This window comes from Saccoglossus kowalevskii, chromosome 15, assembly GCF_978046115.1.
Source record: "Saccoglossus kowalevskii chromosome 15, keSacKowa6.1, whole genome shotgun sequence".
Classification (NCBI taxonomy): Eukaryota; Metazoa; Hemichordata; class Enteropneusta; family Harrimaniidae; genus Saccoglossus; species Saccoglossus kowalevskii.
This window is the reverse complement of record NC_140655.1, coordinates 14589863-14602914: the sequence shown is the minus strand read 5'-3', so window position 1 is coordinate 14602914 and position 13052 is coordinate 14589863. Positions and strand designations below refer to the sequence as shown.

Here is a 13052-nt window from a genome sequence, read left to right as displayed (position 1 = left end):
TGTGATTATAACTCCACAAAAAACACTGATTCTTGTTTCTAACATGTTATTAATATATGGAACATTCTGGCATCTACTTTCATTGCACAATTATGCAATCATTATTCATGTACAGGCTTGTAAAATATGTAAATCGTGTATAAACAATCTTTTAGGATGTTCTACTTGTGACAGCTCACGAAATGTTAGCAGTGTGAAACAAAGACCGTTTAACTATAATCAAAGAAAGGTTAGAAAGAACTCCCATGTGCTGAGAGTATTGGAGACACATTAAAAATAATTCGAAATTACTTGTACTTGAGATATTGATGGAAAAGCTGAAAACTAATTATGCAAATCAGAAAATTAATATGAACAGATTTGAGGTCTGCGCAGACCATCTATGTACCAAGTTTTATTGAAATATGATTAGAACAAAAAAAAATATGAATTATTATGCTAAATTAGGAATTAATATGAACAGATTTTAACCCCAAACTAATCAGGTTTGTACATTGTCCTATAGCATCTTTGTACTAAGTTTCATTGAAATGGAATAACTAGTACTTTAGATATCAGTGTGAAAGCTTAGAATTGGTTAATTATGCAAATTAGGTAATTAATATGTACAGATTTTAACCCACAATTAATCAGGTCTGTCTATTGTCCTACAGCATCCATGTACAAAGTTTCATTGAAATGTGATTATTAGTACTTGAGATATGTGTGAAAGTTGAAAATTGATTAATTATGCAAATTAGGTGATTAATATGCATAAATATTGACTGAAAACTAATTTGGTCCCTGCATAGTTCTAGATTCATTGAAATGTGATGATTAATACTTGAGATATCAGTGAAAAAGCTGGAAATTAATTGATTAATTAATTAATTAATTAATTAATTATGCAAATTAGGTAATTAATATGCACAATTATTAACCCTGAAACTAATCAGGTCTCTGCATAGTCCTTGAGTATCTATGTACCAAGTTTCATTGAAATGTAATGCTTAACTTGAAATATCAAAAGCTGAAAATTAATTAATTGTGCAATTAGGTAATTAATATGTACTGATATTACCCTAAAAACTATCAGGTCTGTGCAGTGTCCTATGACATCTATGTACGAAATTTCATTGAAATGTGATGATTAGTACTTGAGGTATCAGTGGAAAAAAACTAATCATTATGCATATTACTAATATGCACGGATTTTTACCAAAAACTCATCAAATCTGCGCTTAAGTTCAGAGCATCTATGTACCAAGTTTCATCAAAATCCAATGAGTGGTTGTTTAGATATCATTGGAACAGTCATGGAACAGCTAAAAATCAGCTAATTATCATGCGATTTAGGTAATTAATATCCATGGATGTTTACCAAAACCTAATCAAATCTGCGCATTGGCCCAGAGCATCTATGCACCAAGTTTCATCAAAAACCGATGTATGGTTCTTGAGATAGCAGTCGAACAGTCGGACACACATACACACATACACACGTACACACACACATACAGACAAACTAACTGCAAAGACTCCCATTGTGTGCTTCGCACACGGGAGTCAAAAACAATACAAACACAATGTTTGTAAACAAGCAAATAGAAATGTTGCAACTGGGTTAATTTGTTTTGTTCACACATAGCAGAATGTTAGGAGAATCTTGGCTTAGAATTTAGAGTCGACGTTTTCTGCAACCTTCAATCAATGTTCAGATGCATTATTGACGTTTTATCCATCATCAATCCAATATTTTCATGACTCTCTATCAGTAACCCGATTTACATGTGTCTCAAAATTATGGGTAAATTACATGTTCTTGTCAGCGATTTTCGAATACTAATAATTTCAATATTATAGTTGACAATAAAGGCATCTTGAACTTGTATGGATACTTCATACAATCTGTGATATTCCAGTGAGAGAAATTGTTTATGATTCGTATATGCCGTACATAACTCATTCTTGTTCTTGAGTGTTTTATATCAATTCACATCAGATTGCCATACAGCAATTTGTAAAACAGACGACATGACCAGAGAGGTAAAAATACGGTCATGCCATTTTTCGCTCATGTTAAAATTTCATGAATAATTTGTGCAAAATAACCGATTTTAAGCAGATTAGAATTTTAACACTGAAATGTAGAACCCGCACAAAATATGGAGAAAATATTAATGACCACATCGCAACTAAATAGTTTTGCCGGGCAAGAGTCAAATAAAAACGACAATTTTTAATGTGCACATCAAGACAATCGTAGTTTTTGATACTTTCTATTTACGTTTTTATTGTAATCGCACATATTTGACGTCCAATTCCCACAACATGCAAATAATTACATCTGCCCATGGCGTGTTTTCAATGTTTGAAATACCATGTCATCACACTAGAAAAATTGCGAAGCTAACGTAAATTAATGCAAATCAATGTATTTCCGTGGTTAGAGTGTTTTGTTTTACTATGGATATGATACGAATTCAGAAATCTGCAAACAAAATGTTGACAATAGAGTCACGGGTGGAAACATGGGATTATTTTAATTGGGCTGAACATAATGTATTGTTTTCTTTTTTCTGAATACTCCGGAATTTGATTGTAAAGAAGTGGTTAAATTCGAAAATGATAAACTGTTAGAAATATCCGAGTAATACCAGAACTAAAGTAATTAATCGAAAAAATAGGTTCATTTGATATGTATCATGTATTCACTTCATGACGCACAGTTAACGGCAAAATTACGACTTTTAAGTCAGAGCACTACTTATCTGCCATTTTGTTACATGTGCCTCAGATTGAACATTATGTTTCAATTATGTTGTTGTGTTATTTAATAATTTGTAGGTGCTATTCGTTCTCTAAGTCGTTGTGGGAACGGTCGGAGGTTTCAAACAAAAACAAATTTGTTCTCGTGATTTTTTCTAGTGATTTATATGTGTTTTATTCATTGTCAAACGAAATCGACATAAGCGGGAAAGGTAAAACAAATGTCAAATCGGCCTAATAACATTTACACCCGAGTTAACATATTATAAATAATTTATGCAAAATAACATATTTTAAGCAGTTTAGAATTTTAACACTGAAACGTAAAAACCACACACAACAAGGATGAAAAAATAATGAATATATCTCAACTAAAAAATTTTGCTATACCAGAATCATAGAAAAATATTATTTTCTAAAGTACAGAACAAAGACAATCATATCTGACTATTTCCAAATAAAACAAGCAATTCTCTTGATACCATACATAATTCCATTCATCGAATATTGTTTCTCTTTCCCGACGTTAAAATTGGATACACGAAATTGGATTGTAATAAATACAGAAAAAATACAGACGATATGGTTAAATTCGAAAAAAAATAAAATTAGTAAAATAGCTTAAAATTTCCAGAAAAGGAATCTGCATTGTAGATTACTTGATCAAATTACTTCACTTCACGACCCAGACAAAGTAGTCGGCATTCTGAAGTCAAACGCTTTGTTAATTTATTGTCAGTGGATGAACTACTTGTTTTGAGAAAGCTAATATGTTTGAAGTGAAACAAAATACATCTGAACATGCTTACAAAAGGTTCATAGAAGGTGTATCACGCAGGTTACAACATGTACTTCCAATTTAACTAGTATAACTCAAGAAAAACACTGTAAGCAGAATGAACATGAAAGTTGAAGGTACAATAGAAAAAATCAATATTTTTTTACTAAATAGTGTTACCTCTGTAACGAAAATCAACCTAAAAAATTTAAAAAATAGTTTCGATATTTTAATTACATTTTCTAACACAGAATGTTCTGGAAACAGTATGTGGGTGTTATACAGGATTTAAAAACTACGTCAGAAATATGTAAATTCTTGGCCAATTCAACCGCATATAAACACAGCGTACTCTCAGTTTCAATTCATTCTGACACTACCGATTGCGTGTGTATCTTCTGCAGTATCTACAGTACGTGAGTATGATAATTGTTATCGTAATTTCTGTGATAACGATGAATTGTTTTCAGCATATCTATTTTATAACCCATAATAACGTGTCTTCAGACATGCACCAAATTATTGATAATTAAAAAAATGTCCTTTTCGCATCCCTTTTTTTAATTTTTTTTAGCGAAATCATATACTCCTACTTCTTCCATAACGTAAAACAAACTGCTTTGATATTTTACCGATTACCATTTGTGCGGCTTCTTGGTCAAATTATGCATCTATGCCCAGTTTATCTTGAATACACTGCTATGGCGCTCTACTATTTGTATAGATGCTTGGCACCTATGTTCGCACGCGTGTATTCATTTCGGCATTTGTAGTTGTCTCTTCTTTCGTGGTGTTTCATCAGAACTGCTAGTGTTGACGACTTGGAAACCACCTTATTTTAATTATCTACTTTTTGGAGTTTGTTATCTATTTTTTGTCAAACACGAGGTTAAAAAAATGAATACATGTTTTTTATCATCATTCTGACTATACAATGTATTGAATTAAATGCGATCATACCATCACTATTCAGCGTGTAGTCAATATCGCCTGAAAAAAACACCCAACGATATGTGCATTGCAGTGATTGTAACCCTACCTGTATGTAGAATTAAAACTACGAATAGCACTGATCCCATGGGAACTGTACATTTCATGTCATTTATTAGCCTATTGCGATTCAGCTTCAAAGGAATTTTTTTTTAATGGGCATTCACAGGACTACCTAACAAATGTAGGATATACGAAATTTCCGTGTGTCTACAGTAGTTCATATTTAATTAGTGATTATTGTCGCTGCATATTAAATAACAAAAATGAAGAAATTTGTGTTTTGTATCTCATAAATGTTATTGCAAAATTTTTGGTCTTCAGTTCTTTGAAGTATTTTTTTTTATAATAATTATAATTTAACATGGCTGACTGAAAGCAGAAAACTAGGAGTGGTAAAAACACAACCACTTAAGTAATGTATACACGCACATAATTATTTCAGAAATCATGGCATATTCAGAAAACAACAACAACATAAGTGTGCCTAGTGGTTTCATTGTGTCATTAGTAACGATTTTAATATTTGGTTTTACAGACTTGGTTACCGTTCTGAAGAATTGGTTACTATGCTTCATATTCATTCAATATGTATATTTGTTATGATGGCGATGTTTGTACATTGCATCAACGCAGTAAGTGATAATTAACATATTGGGGTAAATCAAAACATAGTATTTTAAGTTGTCAGATTTCTGATTTTATTTTTTTAACAGGCACCTCCTCCCGAACCACCGGAAGAAACGGAAAGTCCTGATACATTTGAGTCTGATATAAAGTTAACTTCTGAGCAAGAAACAGACATTGAAGCAATAATAGCCGCTGAAGCAAGTGGGGTCGGTGCAAGAAAAGCTATAACTAGCCTTTCAAAGCGTTGGAATAATGCTATTGTGCCATATGTGATATCATCAACAAGTAAGTATATGTCTGTTTGATAGTTTGTGCTTTCATGTATCAAGTTTTCAGTACACAACATGTATCTATATTATTGCAGGTCAGTCTGATGCTGTCGTAATAAAACAAGCGATGACCTACTGGGAGAGCAACACTTGTATTAGATTCCCACCGTATAACTCGGGCGCGGGGCATTCTGATAGAATTAACTTTAAAAAAGAAAAAGGGTAAGGTTACTAACAATTTTAAACACTCAATTAGTAACAGTCTTTGAGCATATTAGTTAACGTCTGTACCGTTACCGTAGCTGGCGTTGTTGTGTGAAGGTTTATATTATTAGTGATACATTTCTGTATATGTTACCTTCATAGATGCTGGTCTTACGTTGGTCTCACTGGTTGGGGTGTTCAAGATATTTCTATCGGATATGGTTGTGCACATGTGAGTGACGTTTGTATTTAAGTATTCTTGTTTTTGGTACACTTGTGATAAGTGTTGTATTATATCAGTTCAATAATATTAATATTTCAAGGAATAGTCAATATTCACATAGAAATGGGAAATGCTGAATCGGGCATAACAGACAACACATTTCTATGTACAAAGTTTCACATTGGTTAAATCAAGTTAAATAATCCTATTATTATAGTTAATTATTAAAAACAGCATTTTTAAATTACAAGAGGTATTTATATTTGTATAATACAATACGTTCCCGATAGCACGTAACCTCTACCTTATAAGGTATTCCCAATGAAATTCAAATTTTCCCACCGATCATGTTTCTAATCGGTAGTGTATTGTGATTAAAGGACCGATATGCTATGAGTTTTAAGTTTTTTCTGAAACTACATAATGCAATTGCTTAGTAATTTATTTTCCTATTTAAAATGGGATTGTTTTGAGCAGTAACACCCGTGATTCAAAGGATTTTAAGACCAACGAGTAGTGAAAATGCATAATCTCTCTACTAAATGAGCTAAGCATTGTGGTTTACTATTATTATTGCTGCCATCGTTTGCCAATATTCTTTTTATATAAGAATTTACGTTACACAAGTTCACTATGACAAAAAACATTCCGTATTTTTTTATTTATTTCATATTTCATTAAGTTATTTAACGCTGTTGTCCATGATTTAGGACTAATTCCCACGAAACAAAAACAAAGCAATACATACATAATAAGGGTCGCACAATTATATTTGAAAAATATATATAATGCAATATATTCTCAAGTCACACCACATTCACCAATTATCGTTCACATATCAGTAATTGATTATACAGATACTAACAAGTGTCCATATAAAGTAATTTTAATCTAATTATGTTATTGTTCACGGATCTTAACTAGTGTTTTATGTTGCTTCATGAAACAGAGGGGAACTATTGCTCACGAAATTGGTCATGCAATAGGATTCTGGCATGAACAAAGTCGCACGGACCGAGATGATTACGTTACAATTCACTGGGAAAACATCGAGTCGGATATGGGTTACAATTTCAACAAATATACCTCTGCGGATGTTAATATGTACAACGTGCCATACGACATTGGATCGCTTATGCATTATGGTGCTAAGGTAGGACTATATTGTAAATATTGAAACATTAACTGTATTCGCCATATGTGATCACTCAAAATATGTTAGGTCTTATGCAATATATCTTTACGTTTGAAGCTTGTATATCAACACATCAGCACACCGAGTACTAAAGTCAACTTCAGTCACCATTCACAAATTTCAAACCTACATACTTTTTTTATAATATTTCCAAACATATGATGAAGACTTGTAGCTCATATAAAATTATGTCCATTTTGTTTAAAATTGTCAATTAAATATAACATATTTTTCTGACAATAAATATGGCGTTCAAAGGGCTACCGTGCAGTTACACACTAAATATCCCCTGATACATGCACTGTGTGATATTTACAAGTCAAAATAAATTCAGTATTTCAGCACGAATGGCCAGGATACAATAACAGCGAATAACCCAGCTGACCAAGACAAAATGGGCGAGCGTGATTATTTGAGTAACGCTGATATTTTTTTAGCCAATATAATTTATGACTGCCCAGGTATGTATGTATTTTTTATTTTTTTATTCCATTAATTAATACAGTTGTGTTTTTTTAGTTTCTGGTGATACCCAGTTATAATTTAGTTTTTTCACTGTTTTTTTTAGCTATTCGAGCTCGTTTTGTATCAATGTATTACGTTATAAAATTGTTGTTGATAACAAATTTTTCAGCTCTGCCAAAAGCAAGCACAGAAGCAGTGTTTCCGTTTGATAATCAATGTAAATCTCCATATAAAGTTAATAGTCAAGCTAGTTTGAATTGGGCAAGACATGCACTACAACAGAATGGAGAAAATAGAAGCTTCTGGGTTGATGGCACGATTTCAGGCAGTACAATTACATTCAGTGATGGTTCAACAATGTCAGTAGATTCGTCTTTGTTTCACAGTAATGAACCAAATGGAAGTGGGCAATGTCTCCAATTGTGGTGAGTACAAAATACAAGGCCTGTTTTCATTATTACATTTTATTCCGTATTTGCTTTGTATGTTAAAACAGTTTGATGTTTATTTAAACACCGTCAGAATGACGATATACATTGCAGAGTAATTTAATTAACATAAAATAGCTATATGAACAACTTGTCATGTAGTACGAAGGTCATTTTGAGTACATATTGCCGTTATAAAGCGATCAAATACAATCATATTTACAGGTGGTACAACAATGACTGGAAATTGGATGATACGATGTGCGACTACAATCAGAAGAAGTATCTATGTGCAGGTACAGTGATCGTTATGTATATATATATATATATATATATGTATTATAGTTTTCCGCAAAATGTTTACACAAGGTCAAGGAATACTCAAGTTCTACATTTACATTTACACGGCAACACATTCACGTGTTCTGAAAATATTCCATGTATGAGTGATGTCTTATTAATAATGTTGTAATGGTCGTATATTCAACAGATTTACCGCGTCCTAGTTCTAGTACAGCGCTTCCGGTTAATGCTCAGTGTGATTCTGGATCTCTATTCCAAGTTGTTGACCAGAACGATTTAGAACGTGGACAGATCGTAATTAAAACAAATGGAGAGAATAGAAATTTCTGGGTGGATGGGAGCATATCAGGCAATACCATTACCTTCACTGGTGGTTCAACAATATCGGTTAATTCAGAATTGTTTCAACCAAATGAGCCCAATGGAAGTGGCTCCTGTCTCCATTTGCGGTGAGTGCATATAATATATACTATGTATTATGTTGTTTTTGTTATTGTTGATAGTGTACTATGGGAAATACAGAAAGTCTAATTACATGTTTTAGCACAGTTTTAAAGTAAGACGTTCCTCAAAAATAAAAAATAAACTATTGTCATTATGTTTACATTTGTGACATTTTAGGATAAAAAGAAAATTTGATTGACAAAATGGTATTAAAATAGCATTTTTAGTATAACTTACAAATGTATTCTACGACAAAAATATTTTAAAACTAAGCCTGGTGACATATCGTGAAAAAATGATATTTGTTATATCAATATGATTGTTATATCAATAATTTCATTGGATTTGAACAAAAATCTCCTCATAATTATAAACACATTTTGACACAATTGCATTTTACCTTCAGTTGCAAATTTATTAGCATCGTGCTTACAAATGCAAACAATTTCATCAAATTAAAAAATCTCTTCTGTCCTTATATACAGGTATTATAACAATACATGGAAATTAGACGACACTACATGCAACTTTGCTCAAAAGTATTTGTGTTCTGCTTAAGCGGTACGTATCATGCAAACTAAATAATTAATTTTGATGTGAGGTCTAAATACATCTTCTCTTTTCTCGCGCCCACATTTGTTGTAAAATTAACTAAAATTCTTGATATTGACTGTATAATGTATTTCAGCTGGGCATCTTGTTAAATGAATATTTTTAACTGTAGAGCTACCAGCCATCATTGGGGCGCCACTATCTGGCAGCTAAATAGTTTCCTCGGACATATAGCATGTATAGTGGAAAAAAAAATATGCACATGAAACAATTGAGCATAATGATAATGATAATGACATCTTCGAGATAGACACTATTTTACTTTTGATTAATTGTAGTCTAATATTGTATTGCTGTAATTTGTTTAATGCAATTTGAAAAAAAATATATATTCTTGTTTGATACTGAAAGTAGATAATTATATATTATATAACTAAAATATAACTCTATTGGATGCATAATGGCCTGATATTGTAGCAAACATCCGATTTGTCGTTTTATGAAGCAATACAATTATTCATTAAGTTTTGAACCATTTGTTTTTGTACGTAAACTGAAAATCACTTTTTTTTTCATTTTCTATCTAACGAGTATTGTTGCATGTCTTCATCGCAACTGTTTCGTGGATGGTAAACACATCTTTAAATCAAAGTCTTAATTATTAATTCTCTTATTGCAGGAAATCGACGGAAATGAAGGGTACCTCATTCATGAAATCACTCCGCGAATTATATTACTGCAATCGCATGCCTCGTAAATAAATCGTACGTGTAGTTTAGTTGCATGTCTAATGGAAATTTAGTTTATTATTATTGTTATTGCATGCTATAAAACTTGTTGAATTGCAGGACAATAAATAATCTAAAGCATAAATATTGAGTCTTTTATCGTGATAGTGTGATGGCATGCATTTTCGGTGTTTGATAATTCTAATTGTTTGAAACTTCACAAAGGAGCAATTGTAGTGCAGTATTGTACCACAGTATTAAAGACCTACAGTCTATTATGCGTTCGAATTATGTTGACACATAATTGATGCTTCTTATATGACCCACAACGATGCGGTGCGACAAATGCGACACTTAAAATAAACTTGCTAAAAGTCATAGTATTCTGAATATCAAGACCGAGCTGTGGGATTAAGCAAATTTGTTGTCTTTATTGTTCTGTATGAAAAAATGGGATGCCAATAATTAAACGTCGATAAGCAAACTCCGACAACATCAGAATCCACAGGCAACTTTACGATTGCGAAAGAAAACGGTACAACATAGCCAATTCAGGGAGATTCATCAATCAAGAGTTGACGAGCGCATCCTGCTCTGTTGCGGCACCCGCCACATACCGACACTACAATATGCACCACAAAACCGTTCGTTGACAACTGTGTTACAAATATGACGTAGTGTGTACAAAACACAAACTACACTTACACTGGGAAGGTATCATGTAAACTACTTGATTACTAGTCAGAGAACACTTCCAGCTTTAAAATTCCTCGCTCTCCTTATAAAATTGCTTACAGTTCTACTAAATACTTAGGCGTACGTTATATATTACCCACCAATAATTATAAGCCATTGATTGATCACACAGTTTCTACGCCGTGTCTCTCAAAGGCAAGTTTTGCAGAGGCTTACTGCAGTATATTTATGAAAACAAGCCATGCACCAGGGTTCAATAATGTTTAATGTATGTACAAGGTTGAACTGTAGACAGCAGAGATCTGGTTGTGGAATGTCAGAAATGCTTGATTTTGAGTATTTTGTATCACAAAAATGACCGGCAGTCGGCCATCTTGAATCAGATCGTGAAACAAATTGGTGTGCACATGTATAATATTATGTACGATGTACGTGTGAAGTTTGAATGTAATCGGTCTAGGCATGTCTAAGACACAAGTCCGGCCGCACACACAAAGGTCGTTCTATAAGTCTATAAGTTTTTTGACTGCGTCCAAACGTGAACAAATATGCATTTACCATTAGGTAGGCTATACGCCTATAACACGATTGCTGTTGACGATTCACTGCTCGACACAAAAAAGCGAAAGCAACACGTACGTGATTCTCTATCAATATGATTACAATTAAATTAACGAAACCATTTACATATATAACCTTGTTTCGAAATAGGTAAACCAACAGCAGTTTATTGTATCACTTCCCACCCAGACATTTTTTTTCAAACATCAACAATCATTTGTGGCAAAGGTATTTTCCCACAATATCGTTGTATCTGCCATCCAACTTTTTGAGTTACAGTACAGAAACAGTATTGTAATAAATTAATGCGACGACATTGCAGAAAGGGTACACATGAGCTGCAGGCTCCACTTAACATTTCAACTGTAGAATGTACACACAATAGGCTGGAGAAATAGGAATATTGCTGTCAAGGTGTGGGAGGTTTATGATTTTAAAATCATTTTTTTATCGTGAAGTATGATAGAATGATGACCAGTAGAGTAATGTTTATATTCAAAGTAAATAAATCAGTGTCAGTTGTTTCTTTACCTCCAGACTTTCTATTTTCAAATTTCTCAGTTTTGTAAAAGTTAAAAGTTAACCAAATCCATAGATCACCGGTACTTGGCAGTAAACAAAAATTCATACAGTAGTACTCTAATAAACGTACGCCCTCAAACACGGCGTTAGAGAGAATATGCGGATAAACAGGCCCATTAGCTAAAATCAAACACATGATGGCGGTATGAGACGATACAACTTTAAAGGAGATCATCAAATGATGTAGGTGGATAGAATGATTTTTAGTGAATAAATTGATCTGAAACAGTTATATAACACCAACACACATACCCTACGTAAAGTATCAGAAAGAAATGAAAGAATGGCCGTCCCATCCTCGAAATCAGAGTGAAACGAATTTGCCTGTAATTTCCAAAAGCTGAATATAGCCGCCAACAAATAATGCTGTGAACAATAGTGGTCGAGGTAGGTGGATATCCATCTGCGAAAGCCAGATATCATGAATATTGATGATCTCGAAGCGCATTTTTTGATACACTAATACAAAATGGCAACTATGAAAATGTGATGTACGCGGAACTTAGATGCATACAATTGAAAGGGGAGCGATCATATCACCCCATCGTGGGGTAAAAACTGAGTGGAAGAACCAAAAGGTTGCAAAGTTCTACTGAATCCAAGTAATCTAATTAACATTTACACACGCATAAAAATGTTAGGGGAATATGCTTTACATATAGGAACATAGAACAGTAATATTTAATAAATGGAAACTGAAAACACAAAAAACCAAGAGGAGAAGGTTTAAAATGAGTGAAGAAAGAGTGATAGAGAAGAAATGCCAACTATAAAATAAATGTGCACGTACTAAATTGTCGGGAAAAACTAAATGTACTGGGTGAAAGTCAAGGCTAACATCGAAAACATTAATACTAAAATATTGAAGATATGGTACATACCCCTCCATCAAATACTATATCAGTCACTGACAAGTCTGGTCATGTGCTGCATGTACATGTTTAAATTAACTCTTTAATGTGTATTGTGCCATCGGCAGACACGAGTGTGCCCAATGTTTACAGCAACTAAAACGCCATCTCAACAAAATTAATGATGATCCTGTTATTGGTGGTGATTTTAATTGGACACTTGCACCTGGCATTGATCGTAATGGCGATAGAGAGCCAGACATGCACACGTCCCATGCTCTAAGCTTTGTAATTGAAATGTTTAAATTGATTGATCCATGGCGACATCAACATGGCAAAAAACACAAACTTCACATGGGTGCGGATTATCGTAATGACACCACGTACGCACATTTGGTTCACACG

The 13052-nt window shown here is 33.1% G+C and overlaps 2 long non-coding RNA genes across 2 annotated transcripts; both read left to right on the top strand.

The window, feature by feature from the left end:
* Positions 1-5787: 5787 nt before the first annotated feature.
* On the top strand, positions 5788-6876 carry LOC146733979 (uncharacterized). Its single transcript, XR_014931679.1, has 2 exons — positions 5788-5851; positions 6792-6876. It is a non-coding gene; the product is annotated as an uncharacterized LOC146733979 (long non-coding RNA).
* Positions 6877-9167: 2291 nt separating this feature from the next.
* LOC146733978 (uncharacterized) lies at positions 9168-10102 on the top strand. The gene is made up of 2 exons (XR_014931678.1): positions 9168-9238; positions 9909-10102. It is a non-coding gene; the product is annotated as an uncharacterized LOC146733978 (long non-coding RNA).
* The last annotated feature ends 2950 nt before the right edge of the window (positions 10103-13052 follow it).